Raw genomic sequence first — 20,585 nt, 5'->3', positions numbered from 1 at the left:
GATAGCGTTGGAATTAAAACAATGTCAAGGTGCTGTTGTCATAGTTTTACTGTTTCTCTTACTTTTGAACTCCCATCAGATTGAAAAAGGAAAAAAAAATCATTACCTTATTCTGGATTAAAAACAAATTTGGTTTTTTGTATGTTGTGAAGGTGTTTGCAATAGCAATCCAACTACTGACAAAAAATAATAAAAAGAGGCAACTGAAAAAGAATGGTGATGTTCCACTTCACATTGTTGAACTTCAGGCTTAAAGACAGCACTTATTTAACTGTATGGCAACATGCTTTTTTGGGTTATTTTCTTTTTTTTTTTTTTAATTTGCTGTCTTTTGAGACCTGCATTTGCTTATACCATGTTTGTTTGTGTTTGGGGTTTTTTTTTTTTCTCCCTTTCTTCCCTCTGGAAGGATGTTGGTTGTGATCTTTAAAGTGTTTCACTTACCATACAACTGGAGCTTGTCATATAGAAAATATTCTATAGAGTGTTGAGAGCAATGATTTTCATGTAATAAGAGTTCTGTGCTTGGATCAAACGTCTTGATGAAGCACAAGAAGAATGTCACTAGAAAAAGGGTCTAGAAAGATGATAGCGGATCTGAAATCAGGTTGGTCATGGGACCAGGGAGCTCAGCCAATTCAGGGATGAATAACGGTGTTTTGGGTTGACTGAGGCTATCCAAATCGTAGTCGGCACTGAATGTGGTCCTGTGCATCATGTGAGGCAGTGAGAGCTTTGTCTTGTATGCTGATGCCCTCACCCTCCAGAGCATATCTAGCAGCCCCACGCCTGCCAAGCGTGGTGTGTGAACTCCAGTGGCATCCCTGGCACGAAACTAACATTGGCATTAAAAATACTCTTGAAGTAAGCGAAGAACAAGTGCTGGAGGAGTTGGCTTAACGTCGCTTAGGTTCTGATAGACGTATTTAGGCCTGCGCTACCCCTCTGACTAGTCTGGTGGAAGCCTTTCTAAAAAGGCAGGGTGTAAGCCTGAGAGCTGTGCGTAGCACTCGCACGGACTACAGTGGGTAGAGAGGCAGAAATAGCTCGTTAGTGAGCTCACTGAAGGCAGATGCTATATTTGTAATTCCTGTAGGTGAAGTAGCTGAATGAAGAGGAAAATACTGTAAAACAGAACTACTCCTGCGTGCTGCAGAATCTGCATTAGCCTGCCTCGCTGTTGAAGTGAATTAAAAACCTGGACTAGGCAAAGCTTATTTGAAATATGACCCCCCACAATAATTCTCTTTAAAGAGCATATTTAACACGGAGTTTGTCATTACTAGTAGAAACTCAGGGTGGAAGCTGACAGACACACCTTCAAAATCAGTGATTTCTTCTGCTTAGGGTAGAAGGGCTTCCCCTCCCCCAGTATAGCTGACTGTCGAAGGAGAACCATCCCAACTGCACAATGAAAACCTTTCGCGTTGGCTACATGCATGCTGGACCATGAGTGAGAAGAGAGGGTTGTGTGACTCACTTGAACTTCAAACTTCAGCCTTCCCAATCAATTGCAGATATTCAGGCTCCCATATAGAAATCAGAAAAAAAAAACTTACTGAAATGTCTCAAAACTGAAGTGTTCTTCATGCAAATTAAATGTTGGTGTAACGGAGATTTTCATTCCCCTGTGGCCAGTACCTGTATGTGTATTATAATTCTTTGCATTTAATAACCCAAACATGGCTCAGGAGCTATTCTCAGCAATATTCCTAAAGTACAGCAGAGAGATGGTGTTAATGGTGGTTCCCTTCAAAACCAGGGTTGGTTGCTTAGGAAGGGGAAAGGACGATGCTAATGAGTGAATAACAAGCAGATCACTCATCTAGACTGGAAAAAGAAATTATAACTAGGACATGACAGTAATCTAATTCAGATGCAGGAATAAAATAATTCTCAGTTCAAATAAATTGAATTTCCAAAAGAGAAGTGTTAATGCATAAATCATGTTAGAAATAAAGTTCCTCGTTTCCCAACGTTAATTATGGCTATGCCCTTAACTCAGAAATCCTCACCTGGCATAGGTAAGGGTGGTGCTGGTGTGGCAGAATTAAAACAGTGGGGTGGTAGGTTCAGAGGGGTAAAGGGGGACTAAGGGATGGAGCTGAGAACCTACAGAAGAACCATATCCTGTAGCTACAGCTAGAGTGGTGCCCCCCATAATACGCCAGTTCTATGCCAATTGATGCTTTCAACGTATATAACGTGAAACCAGCAGTTAAACTGCAGTCCCATGGCTCTCACCTGCCTGACATAATACATCCATGATTGCAGGCTTGGCAGTTTTAATTAAAACAGTGATTGGGGGGGATGGGGTGTTGGTTTTCTTTCATGTCACTTAATTAAACTCTTGCTGTGGTCTGTTTGTGACAAAGGTATATCATGCATGTCAGCAGGCCTAGTGCTGTGTTAAAGTAAAGACTCTTGCAACTGTAAGTTGATGTCTGTGGCCTTGTTCTCTATTATTCACCTTGTGTAACATAAATATTTATTGTATATTTATATAATTTTATGTTTTTTGGGGAAAACTGAAATTGGCATTAAAATTTAAAAGCAACTGCGTCATATTGTAAATATAATTAAGCTATATTTAAGTGTACTGATTAACATAATATATGTTTAACTATAGAGTTTTTTATGTTTTTAAATATATTTTCAAAATATATATATAAAAAACTTGGGTTTTTTTGGGGGACCATGTGACTCTTTTCTCTAATTGTAAAACAAACTCGAGTTTTACTATAAAGATGTGTGTTCTTTGTTTTAAAACAATTTTTACTTTATTTTAGCAATAAAATCTCACTCGGAGGGCAGATAGCCCCCTGTTTCATAGCCGGACAGTTAGCATTGGGAGGGGAGGGGTGGCAAGAATTTCCTTTCCATAAAAGTTGGGGATACTCACACAATGATGTATTTCCATTTAAATCTAGCACATAAGTCCTCATGAGACTAAAAACCCATGAATGACACATATATATGATTTTATTCAGCTGTAAAATAATGAGCGTAATGGAAGTGAGGGGGAGGGGTTACTAACCTTAGTAACTACGGAATAAGTGAGACATAAACTCCAGAGCTATAGTCCAGTCATGTACCTGATTTTTAAATGGTGTCATGTATATTTATATCCCCCACGCTGAACTTATTTATGACCCCACAGAGTACTAGGAGTGGAATTCCTTGGATTTAACATATTGTTAGCATTTCTAAAAGAATATACTCTACTATAACTGCCAAGCCTTTGTATATTTAATTATCCCATAGCCCTAGAACAATCAATAAATCTTCATGATGAATAGAAAACTTTCATATAACTTAAGGGGGGGAAAAAAAAGCACAAACCCAAACTCTTAAAAAATTCCATTGCTGCGAATTTCCCAAGAGCCCAGCGCCAGCCCCGTCTCCACAAGAACCGAGGAAATGGTGCTTCTGCAGATTATCATGTATATTAAACACACATGCGTGCACATCGCTTGCTTTATTGTCTTAAAATAAGCTAACGGAAGCAGTAACAGATACTCGAACCATTGGCGTATGGAAGGATGGGGCCGCATTATTACTGCGCCATGTGCCTGCTCCTGGCTGTGGGAGCCAGCTCCGCTCGGACCCTGCCTCCTCCCCTGGATAGGACAGAGAGGGGTGAGGTTGCTTTACCTTATTTTACTGTTAAATATATGGCATAGGTACTTAGGGGATGAAATGGGTACCCTCAAAATACATATTTGAGCTGCAGAGAAAGATATGGGACCTAACCATCCATCCTTCCGCTCTACTGAATCCTGGCTCTGTAGGGGAAAAGGAAGATATTTCCACAGCTTTTATCACTTGGAGCAGAAATAAAGGCATATAGCTAGACTTTTAAATTACTCAGCCAGAGGACAATAGCAAACAGTAAAAGGGGATTTTTGAAGAGAATATCAAGGCTATGTTTAAGTGCAATGAGAGGGGGAGGACATTTATTTCAATTTGTCCCAGATGGATCCAATACACTGCTTCCACAGGCTACTCCTCCTAATTAAGATCTCATTGAGAAGACACCTTCTGGCAGGGCAATTAAAAAGGAATGGATGCACTTGTTTGGGGTAAATATAAAGAGCACCAAGGCCTTGCCTTGTGATGCAATTTTAAAATTAGGAAGGTTCTCCAGGGGGTGTTTTGGAAGAAGAGAAGATTTTTCTGAACTTTTTTAGGTGGGGATTTTTTTTTTTTTAACTACTTGCTACCATTTTGGGTAGTCAAAGACTGTGGTATCAATACAAATCAATAGAATTGAATGGATAGCTTTTTTTGATACCTGCGAGAGAAGAAGGCCTGGAGGTGGCATGAGTGCATCCAACTTTTCCAAGCAAGATTTGGATTCACCTGTGGAATTTGAGATGCTTCTGGAAATCAAGAATCCTGTTAGATGGTGGTAGAAAGCACTCAGAGGTAAGCTGTTCTTTGCTACACCAACACTCTGTTGAGGGACACAACACATAGCTGCTGGTTTTTGCTTTGCTGTGCAAGGCTGAGTCTCTAAAACCCATCTATAACCTTATAGCTTCTCTTGGGGGTCCATACTGAAGTCACAAACATGCATATGTATTTATCCAGATATAAAATATCTACTGGTACTGCTGGTTGGTCTCTGTTGGTCAGGCTGGTGCTGTGGTGTTGATTCCATAGGGGATTGCAGCCACCCCACGTGTTGCTGCAGGTCCCTGCTCCGTGGGAATAGTCTGCAGAGGGGACTGAGGGGTGGCAATTCCCCAGTGGCCGGGAGGGCCATGCAGGCAGTGAGGGCTTCCCTGCTGCTGGGAGCCCTCAGCCATGTTGGTTTGCAGCAGACACCACTGATCTCATCAGCTCAACCGTTGCCAGTTTGCTCATGCAGGGATTTTAGGGGATGAGGAGGAGGATTTAGCACAGAGCTGTGAAGCTTCTTGTCTGAATCCCTCCTCTCTGCCTGTACCAGCTGGGCAAAGCTCCTGTGGGGCAGTGGGAAGAGGCAGGGAGCTGTCTTTAACCCCTGGCATGGCAGGGGATGCTGTCCTGCCCGCCAGCCTGGGACTGGGAGCACCTTGCAACTGGAGAAGGCTGTGACTGGGCTTGGAGGCCCTTCCAACAGGGCCAGGCAGAATAAAACAGGCTCAGGAAAACCGAGCTAAAATGTTTGGAGAAGAAAGTTGTTTGTATGTACTGATACCAGCCAGCAGAAACCCAAGTTCCTGGTACAGCTGTTGCTCTTACCCATTGGCACAAGGTGAAATAATGCTCCTCCTTATCTTCCTCTGAACCTGAATAAACTCCCTTTGTATCACAGTAAAGAATGCCAGAGCAGGAACTCCAAAAGCGTTTGATTTATTTAACAGGAGTAATCTCTCAGGTGATGGGCAAAGGGATGGGTTACAAGGAATATACCCTGCTAGGGGGGCAGTTTTGTGCTTTCAGAGACAGTATCTCACATGTCTGCACTCTGAAAATGTTTCCCCGTGCTAAAATAATCCTTTCCTTATACCATCCCCTCCTCCCCTTTATTAAAAAAAGACCCCGAGCAAACAATCTGGTCTAGCTTAAGTCTATAAAGAACTAGAATTTCCAAGTTAAAGCTGCAGTTCATGTATGTAAACCAAGCTATCTTCTCCTACTGTGTTATGTTGGTTATAACAGCCTGGAAAACAACTCAGCCTCTAAATAAGAGCGTAGGTACTTACTGCACTAAATATTCCTTCAACTGGCATCTACACTGAGGATTTTAAATTATCCTAATAAGGTTTCCAATTATAATTTTTTCTGACCTTTAACTAAAGACCACTCTGCTGGGAGACTCATTTTTGCTCTAACCCCAGCATGATCCTTCATAGAGGTTTCACTATATTTGGACTCTGGTCTTGGGAATTTGTTATTTAAAGACAATACAAAGTACATGCGGCCATGTTTGTGTTACAAAAATAGTTAATGCTGCCAACTTTGTCATTTACATCCATGAAACAGCCCAGCGAGGCCATTTCACTCCCAGTTCTACTCTCCGCTGTTACTCAAACACACATAATACGTGCACAGACTGGTACAGCTGCAAAACCAAATGGAAGGGCGTACGCAAAAGAGCTTTGAGAAACATAAAAAGAACAAATCTAGTGAGCCTTGTCGAAAGCGAAGGACAGATGATGTGATGCAGGACAGCTACATCTTACGTGCTGCTGCTGCTGCCCCTTTTTGTAGCAGGATGGACATCTCCACCTTTGCCAGCCAGCTCTTTTGGAGCAGGAATAAGCAACAACAAACACATACCTAAAGTCCTGTTTAGTTACGAGAAGTACATTTACTCTAACAAATGGCACACAGACAACTCTCTTCTTGCCCAAACTGTGCAGCATCTGTTTTTTTTGGCATTTTTATTTGGTGGTTGTTTTTTTTTTTTTGGTCCCTCTGGCCTGCTTTATTCTTGGGATAAGCAAAATCACCATTCTTGGTGTCCCCATGTGGCACAGCCCACCTGCAGAGCAACAACACTTGTCTCAGTGACAACAGAGTATACTTACTTTTAAAAGAAATAAAATAAAATCACTACATCACCTTGTAAATTAATATCCTTTTTGCCCTGTGGGAGCTACTGCTCTAGAGGGGACAGTCGAATGGATGTGGTGCTGGTGTAGGTGCAGATCTCCCTGTTATAAGAAGGCGCCTGCCAGTGCTGGGATGCAGCAACAAGGTGACTTGTGCTCCCTTCATCTAATGTCAAATCACCTCCCAGCTGGTTACGTCTTTTGGCCACTATTCCCTTGGATTTGACTGACACGTTAGTCTTAGAGATGCCAGTCTGGCTGTTTAAATTCTGAAGGGTGCACAAGAAAGTCTCACTTGGCTGAACTATGCACAACAGCTGTATTATCTTACACTTTTCTGCCTTTAAAATTTCCCCTCCTTGCTGCCAGCTGTGCTGGTGTGGAGTGCTCACCTCCCCATTTCACGGGATATAAGTTCAGACATGCTCATCCAGCCTTGCTAATAGCTACTGGTACATAGCCCGGAGCCATGAAGGTCTCTGACGAAGAGCTGTCATGGCAGGAGAGGGGCCGTGGGGATGCGGCTTCGGAAGCCGAAGGGGACCCTCTGCTCGGGAAGGCATGGCAGCCTGCAGCCAGCTCTGCTTGCCTTGCTATGTGATGTTTGAATAGAGATGTAGTAGGTTTAAAACAGTTCTTGTTAGCTCACCACAAGGCATGACACGGTGTAGGTGACCCCGTGCTTCAACTCTGACACCTGGTAGTCCCTGCTTAGTGCTCCAGGAGGAATAAGGCACATTTGTGTTTTCAGAAGTCTTGTTGCGAACGAGCTGCCTAGTGACATGGAAATTCATCACCTGAAGTGCTAAACAGCAGCTTTGTTTTCTGGGGGGAAACTAGGGCAAATGCTCAGAAGAGGCAACTGGAGGGAAAGCATCGTTTTGCATGTTCCCTTAGAATATGCATTACCTTTAGCTTCCCAATAAGCTAAAAATCTTCATGTGACTGTATGAATTGAGGCCTCAATAGTCGGGTATTTTATTCCGGGAAGCCTAGAGAGCACAGGGACCTCAGGACCCTACTTGCCAGCCATTAAATCCAGCTTGCGCAGCGTGGGACAGCGAGGGAAGGCAGATGAGCACACGAAATCTCTTCATAAATCTGTCAGGTAGGCATCCGCAGTTAGCAGTAGCAGCGCTTTTCTTGTCTGTGCCTCCTTTAAATTAAACCAGAGATTCCAGGCATAACTCTGCATGTCCTTACGGCTTTATAATTGTTGCCTGCATGGCAAGTCGAAGAAATAATGAGGATAAAGTAGTGCAAACAATAGCTACACAAGCTAATTAGCCCTGCCTGTCACTGAAAATAATACAGTGGATGGGCTGACGATCTAAAGCTTTGCTTGAACTTTCAAGGCAGGAAGTTAGTACCAAGAGATCCTGAAATAAAGCGTTCCTGTAGCCCGAGATGATTTTAGGGGTCTGCAATCCATTACCTACTCAACGGTCACATCATAAATTCCCCTTTAGGACCACAGTGCTCTGTTACGTGCTTCATAACACAGTAGATATGTACAGTTTCTAAGAATTGGTGCAACATCTCTAATAAAGTATGTGTCAGGTATTACGCAGGGCTATAACTACGGTATAATTTACAGTTTGGTGCCAGACTACCGAAATGACCACCTACGCAGTGATGTGTTGGAGCAGTTCAGAACAAAGCCGCAAGCCTGGAAACCTCTGCAAATCTTCTTTCTGGGAGCTTTCATTTTTCTCTCCTTTAAATAGGACAATTTCTCCTTAATCACAGAGCCTAATTCTGCCTTTGAAAAGGACAGTGTCTACCGAATTTAGTGGGAGGATTGAAGAGCAACTCAATAAATCAATAGAGAATAAACCTAGTAAAAGTCATTCTGCACAGTATCAGCTTTGGCTCAGGAGGTCCCTGGGATGAAGGTTGGTGGAGGAGTATTCTGGGAGGCAATTGCTATGAAATTGCCTGGTTTCTACCCCCATCTTGGGCACTGGCTGTTGGCCACCGCCAGAGGTCAAGCATGAGGGTGGCCAGACCGGTGGTCTCATTTGGTGTGGGTTTTCTCAGAAATGCATTCCTGTACTTGAGGAGTAATGTGGAAAAAGTTGCTGTGGCAGGAGGACCCGGACCCCACCGTGCTGTTTGCCTGCGTGGCTTCCAGCTCTGGTGACCACTGACCTCAGAGGAGGGGTGGGAGGGACCTTGCCTGGTCTGGGAGGCTGCTCTGAGGGCATGGGGGGGTAGAGCCTTCTGCTGGGGGCCTGAAAACAACCACATGTGTAACTTCTTCCTGCTACTTTGGTGTCTATGCTCCTAAATTGTGTGAGTTCGGCTTTCTGGTAAATTAAAGTCAGGCCAGCGGTCTGTTTCAGATTTACGTACATGTATTTGAGATACAGCTAGCCCAGGGAACAGAGCAGGGATGAGAAACCCCTCGTGTCTCCACAGTGCTGCAGACTCAACACATGGCCTCAAGCACACTCGAGCTCCCCACCTCTGCTTTCCCATTTGTTTGTCTTTTTTTTTTTTCCTCGTTGTTGTTGTTGCTCTTAATGTTGTTGATCTATTTTGTCAGCAGGTTGCTGCCGCAGAAGCCCGCACCCAGGCGCGAGCAGATGTCCCGCAGCTGCGGAATTCCCACTTCGCTTTGAAGCAAATGAGCTTGTTCCCCCGCAGCGGTTTTAATCCCCCACCAGACAGAGCGCAGACCCTCTGCTCTGGTTCAGGGCTGTGGCTGCCATCTATTTCTGCCTCTTCACGTGCTATAGATCATACTCAGAGGTTACCTAGGAGAGGGTTTTGCTACGTCTGTCCCTAAGTGGCATCAGGTCCCAGTAAGGACTTAAGGGCTTGCCTTTAGGGTCTTGCAGTGGTTTGCAATGTGTCGGTGTTAGAGCGGTAGAATTATTTCCGAGCTGGTGCCCTGTTTGCTTTGCAGTAGGGGAGGTTAGTGGGTTTTTGTCAGCATCTGGCGTGTGAGTGCAGTTAAAAGCCTGTCAGGTGCTGCCTTTGCCCCGCAGCACCCTGATGGAAAGGCAGGGCACGGCATGCACTCATGCTATGGGCACACCACAGCCACGCAGGCAGCACCCAGTCAGTTTTGAACCCTAAAACTCACTGAAAATGAGCATGTTTTTGGGCTGGAGGAGAGCCACAGCCTGGCTCCCGTGGGAGGAGAAGGATGTGTCACCCAGACCCGCTGCAGCAGGCGAGGGCCATTTTCCCCTCGGAGTCTGCGCCACTCAATGACTACTGCAGGTCTGCCTTCAGGCGGAGAGGTTTTTAATACTGCCTTTTTAAAATCCTGTATCATCCAACCCAGACAAGCTACCCTGAGCCCAGAACGGGTGCACGGGAAGCCTCTGCGAGGCAGGGAGGCACCCATGTGTGTCAGGCTGGTGCAGGTGTCCTATGGACCTTGCAGAGCCTCGTCCCAGCCTACCCCAAATGCCATGACCCCCGTAGATGCCAATCCCACTGCAGATTTTGACATTTCTATCTCCAGTCCCACCTTTGCGCACCGAGAGGCAACTCCCCCGAAGCGCTGCATCCTCAGCAGCACAGCAAACACCGCGCTTCAGGTCGGAGTGGCTGTTGCACCTTGGGCTTTGTAGGCTCGTTTCTTTCTTTCTTTCAATACTTCTCCTGTTGCTCAGCTGTTGGGACCGCGAGTGCAGGGCGAGCAGCCCTGCGTGGTGCTCGCAGGGAGGCAGCCAGGCACGCACCAGACAGGAGGGTGGCAGGGAAGTGGGTGCTTCGGCACCTGCGAGCCAAATGACTGTGGGAAAGGTTTGGCATCCGACCCAAAATGCCAGGCACTAATTGCAGTTCAAAGGATCAGGGCTGAAAAACAGCATCTCTCAGAGGCACCGCGAGCAGCTAGCGGGAAGCTAGATTTCCCACCAAGTGCTGCATAAGCTGGCAAATCTCTGCCGTCGGGGAAGTTGTAATTTTCTGTCCTTCTGAAGTCTTGGGGGAAAAAAAATCAGAATGGTATTTTGGAGAACTTTTTCCTTTCTAGTGGCTACCAAATGTTTCGAAGCCATTTGTGGCTTGGCTTCTCTATAGGGAGAGACTCCTACGAGTTCAGAGAACTGGTGCTGTGGTGTCTGCCTGTGTAGGTGGAACTGGACTCTGTCGAATATGTATATTAAAATTAAAAAAGAGAACAAAAAAACCCCCCCAACCAAGACAGAAAAGCCTTTCTGCCAAAGCTGTGATTGCTGCGAGTAGTAACTAGGGAGTTGCAAGAACTTGTATTCAAATTATAACATTTGAGCTGCAGCGATAACACTCTGCCTCCTCTCCTCACTCAGCAGGCATGCTGATCCCTCTTCATGAGCCAGCTTGGGCTACAGGGCAGCAAACCTAGTGTTATGCCTTAATAGATCTATTCTAGGCATAACAAGTGTACCTGGGAGAAGAATTTGGGCCAGTGACACCATTTGGCTCAGGAAATGTAACAGGATTTGACTAAACATTAATGTGATTAGGAAAAGTGTTTCTTTCAACTGGTACCGACTACCACCACCATACTTTGGACCTACAGTGTTCTTTCTTTTGAGATGAGCAATATGTGATGTTAAAAGTTTTTTTTTTAGTTTTGAAAAACATATTTACGAAGACCTCAGCACGTCACTGGACGCAAAACTCTATCCTTTCTATAAATATATATTCTGAAATATATGTTCATTGATGTTAAAATATCTACAATATAAATATTTTGTAATATAAATATAACTCTACATTAAATAACTAAACAAAACCCATGACAGGCTGTGTGAGTCACTAGTGCAGATATATGCCGTATTGATTGCCGATGCAAAGGTCCGCTTTGTAGGCTGATTTTATTTATCAGAATACGCTCACCGCTCCAAAACTGGAAATACTCCTACCCATCAAGTATTTAAAGGATGTTCAAAATAAAAGCCCCCTCTGCAAGTATAAAACTCTGGCAAAGACTTCAGACTCCTCAAGTACATTTGGGGATTGAAATGACGGAAAATGTGGGCTCCAGACTTTTATTTTTTTCTGGCCTGGCAAACAAATGCTGCACCATCTCCTGGTGAGGTCCCTGGCCCCCCCCGCACAGAGCTGGGCGTGCACTGCAAAACAGCTCTTGCGCTTGATGTTTGGAGGGGTCCAGCTCAGCTGGGAACCAGCGCTTTCTGCGCTCGTTTCCTGCAGATTCTCAACCCTAATCCAAAGCTGGGTGTATCGACACCAGCCCTTCAAGATGGGTGCACATGAGGGTCTGAGCATCGACTCTTGTAAGCCTGGGTAATCAGGGACTGGGAAAAATACCAGGACGTGGTATTACCCATCCAAAAATCCCTGTGGATAATTATCTAGCGCTACTTTGTGATCACACCATCGCTGGTCTCTTCCCCTCAGCCCTGCTTCCCTCCTGTTGTTTCTCTAACTCCTCACTTGGTGGAGACCCTGGGGTGAGGACAGGCTTCCTTCATGGCCAGGGCAGCCACACGAACCTGGCCCCACAGATGGGCCATCTTGGGGCAAATTTGCTCTCCTTCTGCAAGAGACCTCTGGAGAGCCCATCCCCATAGATGAAGGAGCCATGGGACAGCTTGCAGGACATTTGGGGGGGTGGCTGTGCAGGTCTCTGCTTCACCAAGGGGGTAAGACCTGTTAACGGCTTCCTGGGAAGAAAAAAATGGGACAAAGCCATTTCTGGCAGAGGGGACAGGATTTGCCCCAGGAAGGATCAGCTTGGGAAGTGGATGGGAAATCACCTTCCTGGCTTCTCACGGCTTCGGGGAGAAGAGGCTGAGATGGGGCACGTGGGGGTGACCAGATGGAGCAACTGGAAAGAAAAGAGAAACTAAACCCAGGCAAAAACGCTGGTGGTTGGGTGAGCGTGTTTGTAGGAAGGAGAAAAATAAATGGAGGCAATGCAGGTGGCCAGAGATGGGGAAAACTTGAAATACCGCATTGAGCTGCAGGTCTGGGGATGCTGCTGAGCACAGCGGGTTAGTGAGAGGCCAGGCTGGAGGTGCCGGGGGGCCGGGGCGGCCAAACGCAGAGGCCACGAGCTCGACGTGGGGATTTAGATGTGAGCGGCCTCCGCTCAGGGCTTGTTCGTGCTTGCGCGCCTTCGGTGTCTGAAGCGGAGCAGCTTCGCTAACGAGCAGATGTTTTCTCTGTGTGGCTGTTACAACATCCTTTAGGGTTCCTGCTAGAGATGTGTAACCAGTCCCTCCCACCCACACAGTCCGGCTTTGAATGCAAGCCGTAATACACAGTTGTGCAACAGCATTCGCTCCACGCCGCTCCTGACAGTCCAAGGTATGTACAGAAACTGGAGCTTTAAAAATAAAAAGTAACCCTGCTACTGCTATAAACGACTTGACATTTCTGATCTTCAGACGCTCAGCGGTCTGCCTTACTCGGAAACCTGAATCTGGGGTTCCCGATGTGCCAACTACCTGCCTTGCCTGCTTTGCACTTCCTTTGTACCTTGCTCTGGAGCTTTTTAGTAATGTCACCCCAGTCTGTACCTGAATTGAGTAGAGGACACACAGGGTACCAGGGCTGCGGTCCCATCTGTCTCTGCCAACCTGACCAGTATGACACAGCAGCCAGCTCAGCTACAGGGATGCTCAGGGTGTAAAAAACCATCGGGGCAGCGTAGAGTGACAACTGAAGTGTTCCTTGCGTAAGACATGAGTGCTTGCTGCTTTCGTAAGCACTATAATGGGATATCAAAAACTTTTCAGAGAAAACCCCCAGCCATCTGCATGCACCCAATCAATACAGCAATCAGTTAAAACCACCGGCAGAGACGTCGTACAGAGGACGTTGTTTATGCCATGTCCAGCTGTAAAGCGAAAAACCGACCCTGTCGGTTTTAGTGCATACTGTAATTGATGGCTTAATTATAGCCTACCTGAGGCGTAAGTCTGATCTCTTCCATTTTTCTGGAAAAGTCTCGTTCAGTTTCTCATTTATCACCTGAGAATTAACGTCTCGCACAGACACCACAGAAGGTGGAAGAGTAAGTATCGCTTCGGCGCTAAAATCATTTTCATGAAAATGGAACAAATAATAGTAACAATAAGTGCTTGTTTGTTTTTCGTAATGGGTTAGATGGCCTTTTAAAAGAGATTACGTTTCTTTACTAATCTTATCTTATTTAAATATGCAGTTGTGTGCTTCTCATATTTGGCTCTCTGTGTTTGAATGGTATTTCTGAACCTCCCTAATTGCTGCTGTTATTTGTGCCTGGGCAGGGTGAGGAGTAAAACTCTGCTTTGATTTAAGCAGATGCGTTTGCATATCACCTAGGTTACCATTTGCATGGAAGGGAAAAAGATCACAACCACGGCATCCTCTGCCTTTCCTGGCTGAACCGTGGCCTGTGGAAAATGCTAAATGCAGAAGAAATCATCAATAAATCATAATGCTCTTCCCTGTTTGAGCAGTTTATCCCAGAGAATCTTAAATTGCAGTTATTTTCAGAATACCGCTGTGAGGTCCGCGGGTGTTTTACGGTCAGATAAACTCGGCACAGAGCGTTTAAGGGATTCGCTCAAGATCTCACAGTGGAGCAATGGCAGAATCACCACGACCCCTTTCTTTTCCAAACTGGCTCATCATCTTTCATTTGAAAGAAGATGAGAAAATCCTCGCATCTCCCTCCCTGCGTTGCAATGAGGAAACACAGTGTTTTCAAGGGAAGGGCCTGGTTTTGGGCGCAGAGGCACTCGGCGTTGTGGTTGGGAAGAGGTGAAGGCAGTGCAGGCAGCCTGGCTGGGGTGGGCTGAGGCTGAGCCCTCTGCGGCCACCCGCCGCAGGGGACAGGGCAAGAGTGGCACTGCCTGGGGACCTGTCAGTACCCTAGGGCCTGCCAGCGGCCATCCACTCTCCTTTCTTCCACTCCCCTTGTGTTTGCCCCATTTGGAGTCCCCGTGGCCATCAGCGGGGGGAGCGGGCAGCCACGGGGTGCAAGAGGCACTGGGAAGGACCAGGAGGTAGCGGCAGAGCTGATGCTGGGGCAGCTTTACTCCACAGCATAACTGCTGCACCACGCAGGACCGTGTGTTTGTAACTCATACTACGAGTGTGACACGTGGCGCCCGATGTGTGTACGCTCTGCTGCCTGGGGATGCTTTTGTAGTCGTCTTTCCCACGGCAAAACGTTCAACAAAGATTATCTTTTATGCAAAGCAACAGTATCCTATTTGCAAAGCTTGCCTCCGCCGTGATTGCTGTTGACATTATCTTTCAGCAGCTAAAGCTCAATGAGAAACAAACCGTCTTGGGAATGGGGTGAAGGAGGACTAGGACTCAGCGAGATGGTGATAAACAGCAGTGAGGAGGGAAGCCAGCATCTTCTCACAAGGTTGCAGCCTCGCCTGAAACGTTGGGACTAAAAGGCTATCAGATGCACAAATAAGGCTGTTGCAGTTAAATTAATCCTAGCTCAATAGAGTTGAATCTCTTCCGCAGGCTTCACCAGCGCTATAGATGGTGTGAAAGCCTAGCTCTGTAACGATACCTGGCGATGCGCATCCCCAGGTTCGGGCAGGGATCCCAAAGGGTGGCTGCTTGGGTAAAGGGGGATCACTGAACCATTTTCCCCCCACTCTGTGTATAGTTTTCCCATGCAGCTACGCCATCTGTAACGCTTGTGGTTATAGATGCCCGAGGTGTAGAGCTGAAGCACTATTATTATGGTTTTTTAACAGTAGATGCTCAGGTACCTCTCATTTGCTTTAGAAGCCTTTGGAATTGACATTTTCTCTGTAGCTATCAGGGCTGGAAACCTTTATTCCCCTAAGAAAAGCTGCGATTTTCACACAATAACATGATTCTGGTAACTAGAGCTTTAAGAAAAAGGTCAGATAATGTGACACTTGCAATAAAAGCTCAAGATTTGACAAAGCCGTATTTAGTGCAGTTCCCAGCTGAATGGAGAATTGCCATTACGTGTTCAGTTTAAAGTACACACATTTATTCCAGGAAAGCTCTAATGCAACCTTTTCCTATTAGCTAAATAAAAGATTAAGTTAATGCTGCCACTTATTTTAAAATTTACTGAAAGTATCAGGGGAAAAAAAAAAAAAGGCGAAGACTTTTGTAGATGAGTGGCTATAGAAATACGCAATGTTGGTAAAACTTCTGGTGTCATTCATTAATATTCACAGCAGATTTCCCTAATTATAGTCTGAAGCAACACTTCCTCGTATTCTTTTCTACCTTTATGGTCATTTCACAGAATTTGTGGTGTCATTTTATTACTCAGCAAGTATGAGTCTCTTGAAAGTAGGGGGAAGAGAAAGAGTTTTAGGGCACATACTGCTCAGAGGCAGTGAAGAGGGCGAGGGGTTTGAATGGGGATGTCTCCAAGCAGGTGCTCTTGGTCTTTATCCTACCAGGGGTTTGATATCAGGACAGGGTTCTCATGGAAATTAAGCGTCCTCCCTCCTTTCATGTGGAACAATAGCTTTTTGTGGGACACCTGGCATCAGGTTTTATCCTCCCAGTACTTCCAACACGAGCACATAAAAAGCATGACTACAAATAACAAGAATACAAATTTGGGCAAGGAACTTACCTTTTCTTTCCAGCATGGCCCAGCTCAGATTAGGAGAAGATTTTTTTTTTTTCTCCATACTTTCTGATGGCTGGCAGGCTTCTGTGTCCACAGTACAAAGTGTTCAGGGAAAACATGGGTTTAAATGACTGAGAAATAATCTTTTTTTAGCTAAACCATATCCTTTGCCCCAAAAGACTTTGCAAGGGTACCTACGACTTTTCCTTTAATGAAAAGGATTCCACCCCGTGCTTTTTTTGAGAAAAGCAGAGAAATATGTCAAAATTGGTCAAAAATAAGCTGTGCAAATAACGTTCAATATTGTAAATGGGAATATGAAATGGTTTGTGGTCAAATTTGTATGTTTATGAAGATTCTTCCAGAAAGGATGTTTTATTCCATTTTCCCTTATTTCATTACTAAGCAACAAGATTTTATTGCTTCTCATATACCCACACTTGCTTTTTACCAGCACTGCTGACGTATAATGTGATTTCACATATTCTTGCCACAGTTTACCAAAACATCTTTAAATTATTGAATCCAATCCTGTATTAGCCTTTTGCCATGGGGTTCATTGGGTAGGCATAGCACAGAATCTGGTTTGTAACCCTGCTCCTTCCTTTTCACTTCTTAATTAATCAGTTTCACATCATTGATCAAATTTTGATGGCTAAAGACTGTTTTCCTGTATTCTGAAAATACACAAAGAAGCGTTGCTGTAAAGGTCTGGTGTTCAGGGAAGGAGTGATTACTGGCTCCAGCGAGCATCTAGAGTAGAGTAGCATCTACTGGAAACTAAATGAAATGACAGCTCAGAGATGAAAAGTACAATAAAACCTTGGCAATACAGAGGAGGTGGCTGCTGCTTCTCCTCAGATGCAAACTTTCCACAGCCTGTGGGACAATGTGATTAGGAGAAAACCAGCCTGGAGGAATCCACATAGCCAGGCTGTTGGCATATTCCTCAGTTAAATTTTACTGAGGCTCTTAAACAGAGGAGAAGCCCTCACGGGGGACAAGTCGGTGCCTGGTCCCAGCTGCATACCTGTCCTCTCCTGTCTCCACAGGTTTGCAGGGACCAGTGTCCCAAGAGCATCTATGGGAGAGGAAGGGATGCTGGGGCACAGCCCCCCTTCTCCCCCACTTCTGCCAGCTGGTCCCTATGTTGTACTACATCTGGGGACTGGCATCCTCCTCTCCCAGAGCAGGGCTTTGACTGAAGATCCTCCACGGGAAAGGAGGAGCGGTTTTGCCAGAGTTGAAAGTGAAATCCTTCAGGATTTTGGCCTGGGATTTCTCTATGGGGCTTACCACCCGTCCCGGGAGGTAACACAAAGCCAGCTTCTCTGTAAGCATCGCTTCGAGCAGGTAGCTCAAACCATGCATCTGGAGCAAAAGAGGGAAGGTACTTCCACTAAGTGGGCTGCCACTGATTTTCATAAGTTCATAGGTATTAGAGAGGAAAAAGACCTATTAAATCATCTAGTCAGTATAATCAGTGCAGAACTATTCCCTGCTGGACATTTACTGGTGGTTTGTCAACTCTAGTTCAGGAAATTGAGTGTAGGTTCAATATAATGGATTCTAAATTTTCCATTTAATACAGTTTTCTTTGGTTTCTGCTTTTACATTAATGCATTGATGTGCTTTATATTGATTGACTTTTCTTAGTGTAATGAGAACAAAATGCCACTTATCATTTAAGTCATTTAACTCAAACTAGCAAGCTATCAAGCTAGCTCCTCCCAGGGGAAAATTGTAATGGCAATAGCAGAGAGCCGTGTCAATACAGAAGTGTTGGTAAGATAGATAATTCTACAATTGTTTTAATTTATTTCAAAACAGTTGTAGAGAGTTATACAGCTGAACACAACATCAGAAACTACTCAAACAATGAATTAAATCCTCAGCCCTAATCTTGCCAGTCCTACTTGTCTTCCAGCTTTCCTAGCGGTTCATACATCTTATGTGCTCAGCTGCCTTTGCAAAACAGAGAAATTCTTCAAAATCATGGAAACAAAGCAAAGGTAGCATAACCTTTGAGCCAAATCCCAGCTCTATTATGACCGCTATACCATGAGGTCTGCTTGAGAAGGACTGAAAGAAGAAGAGTAGACCCATTGCTTTCCCTCCCCTTGACTAATAAAACCTGATGCTATTAGTATGTGGATTATTCATAGATTTCAACGTAGCAGCAGGACCTAGCGTGAGAATAGGTGACAGAAGGAGGTGTTTGATCTTTATAAACAGGTTGCTGAAAAGACACCCATGATTATTGTCATATATATCATTACTTAATGTGAAAAAAATATTATACCCCTCTAGCACCAAGCTCTTATAAACATGTTCTGAGTTTTAACACCCCAACTGTTTCGCAAATGCTGCCCAACTGTTAGTTGCTGGAAAAGAGCTCTGGGCTTAAACATCTGTAGAGCGCAGATGTGGTACAGTGTGCAGTGTAATCTAAAACTGCCAGAAAGCAATTGAAATCTTACTGTTCTTAGTAACACATCACTGGAATTATTTATAGCATTAATTTGAATATCGGGGTAAGAGCTTTTTCCTACATGTTGGGTAAAGAAATGATCAAACTGAAGATGTTGTACTCCTGTGATATGTTCCTTGTGCCAGATTTTTATGAACTTTTAATAAGTTTGGAGTAAGAAATAAGGCAGATGATACAACATTTTCTCTTTGCAGAATGATGCAGTCGTTTTTAATTATGAATTCATGGGAAGGTATGAAGAGGAAAAAACATCCAGGTCCTTTCTTCCTCTCTTTCTTGTGTTGTCTACCATCTTATGTACTGTACTGCGGTGATCTACATCTTGCCTAGAGTATGCAGTTACTGGCAGAAGTTCAGTTTTTACCCAGTATTTCTCTGAGGTATTCTAATCCATCCTGAAAATATAAAAAGCCTTATGACCACTTCTGACTGTCAACAGATCTGTTCTCATTCCCTGCCAAAAAGAAGTTAATTACAAATAAACTATTTCAAGAGAATCTGAAAGTGCACTTAGACCAAGCAGACTGCTTCAGTGATTCTCTGCAGAAGGTGAAGAATCGGAAAATTTCCCATGACTTCAGGCTGTTTCCCTGGAAAGGTGTCAAAGACTGAAGCGAGGAGAAGGTGGTTGGGAGCATAGCTAAGTCACACTCCTCATTTCCAGAACTAATTATGCTATTTACATACAGCTGCTCTCCAAGGAAAATAAATCTATCGATGCTTTCTCCATCCATCTTACCTCATTCCAGAAGCTGCTTTTGATTCATGCTCCACAATCTTATAAACAAAGTTGGAAGGGAATATAAGGGCAGCCAGGCTGAAGGTCCCTGCAGCCCAACAGCCCATCTCCAGCAATGGCATGAGCAGGCTATGGAGAAATAAGAACAGAGCAAGTAAATATCATCCTTCCCCTAATGGCTTCCCTGAAAATGACTCTTTCCAGATGAGAGAACTTCTTGAGCTGATACTCGCTGAGGCTCCTGTTGGCCCCACAGATGTTGCATCCTTGGGCAGGGAGCGCTGGGGGCATTCTGTGAAGGACCATGTCTGTGTGCCTTTTTCAGCTCTGGCTCCTCCTGGATCCCTCCAATGCTTCCCAGTGCTCGTAGTGGAAAAAGTGTTGTGAACGCTTGACCCAGCTCTGCTCCCTGCTCCCATGACTTGGGGCCTCTGGCTTATCTCCTCAGTTACCCTCTCTCCAGATAGAAGTGTCTTAGCCTACCAACTTGTTCCTCATAGGGAGGTTTCTGATACGTGGTCGTGCTTGTTGCCTCTTTTTGACTTTTTCCCTGCCTCCAGTTCTGCTATAGCTGTTTGAGACCAGATCTGCATACATACTGAGAACATCCAATCCATACTAACAGAGTAAGCTTATAGTAGCAACATTGACCTCAGAACTGAGATAAAACACGATTTTTCGCTTCCTGTTCTTTGTAAAGTGGAGACACTAGACACAAAATCAGAAGCAGCAGCTGGAGCTGTGCACAGCCCCCCAGTGCCAAGAAGCAATCATAACATGTAGTCCTGCCCGTCCATCCACTGGGCTCCTTCTTAAAATAAAAATTATTTTCTGCTCCCATTCTCCCCCTCTTTCTTCCCCCATTCCTGTTAAGAACCTTTCTCACAACTTTGTTCCTCTTCTTGGGTTAGAAACTTCCCCCCTTCCCCTTAATTTTTGGTCTAACTTCATTCATACTCAGATTATACTGCTTGTTTTTGTTGTCATGGGTTTTTCTTTGGCTTACAGATATTTTTCATGTCCCCTCTCAGCTACGGTTTGGCTAAGGCAAGTGAAACAAGCTCTTCTAACTGCTGCTTAGGCTGAGAAAGTCCTTCTGGGACAGTTCAAGATAAATCTCTAAAACCAAGGGTCTCTCCACTAACAGAGTGCATTTGGCTCAAGCAGCTGTCCTACAGATACAGTTTACTCTCCTTTTAATCAAACAGAAACAGTAATAGCATTTAGTATTCAGCATTTAAATGATACAAAATTTCATACACA

Source organism: Nyctibius grandis, chromosome 4 (genome assembly GCF_013368605.1).
Source record: "Nyctibius grandis isolate bNycGra1 chromosome 4, bNycGra1.pri, whole genome shotgun sequence".
Taxonomy (NCBI): Eukaryota; Metazoa; Chordata; class Aves; order Nyctibiiformes; family Nyctibiidae; genus Nyctibius; species Nyctibius grandis.
The sequence above is the reverse complement of the archived record's forward strand: the minus strand, read 5'-3'. Positions refer to the sequence as shown.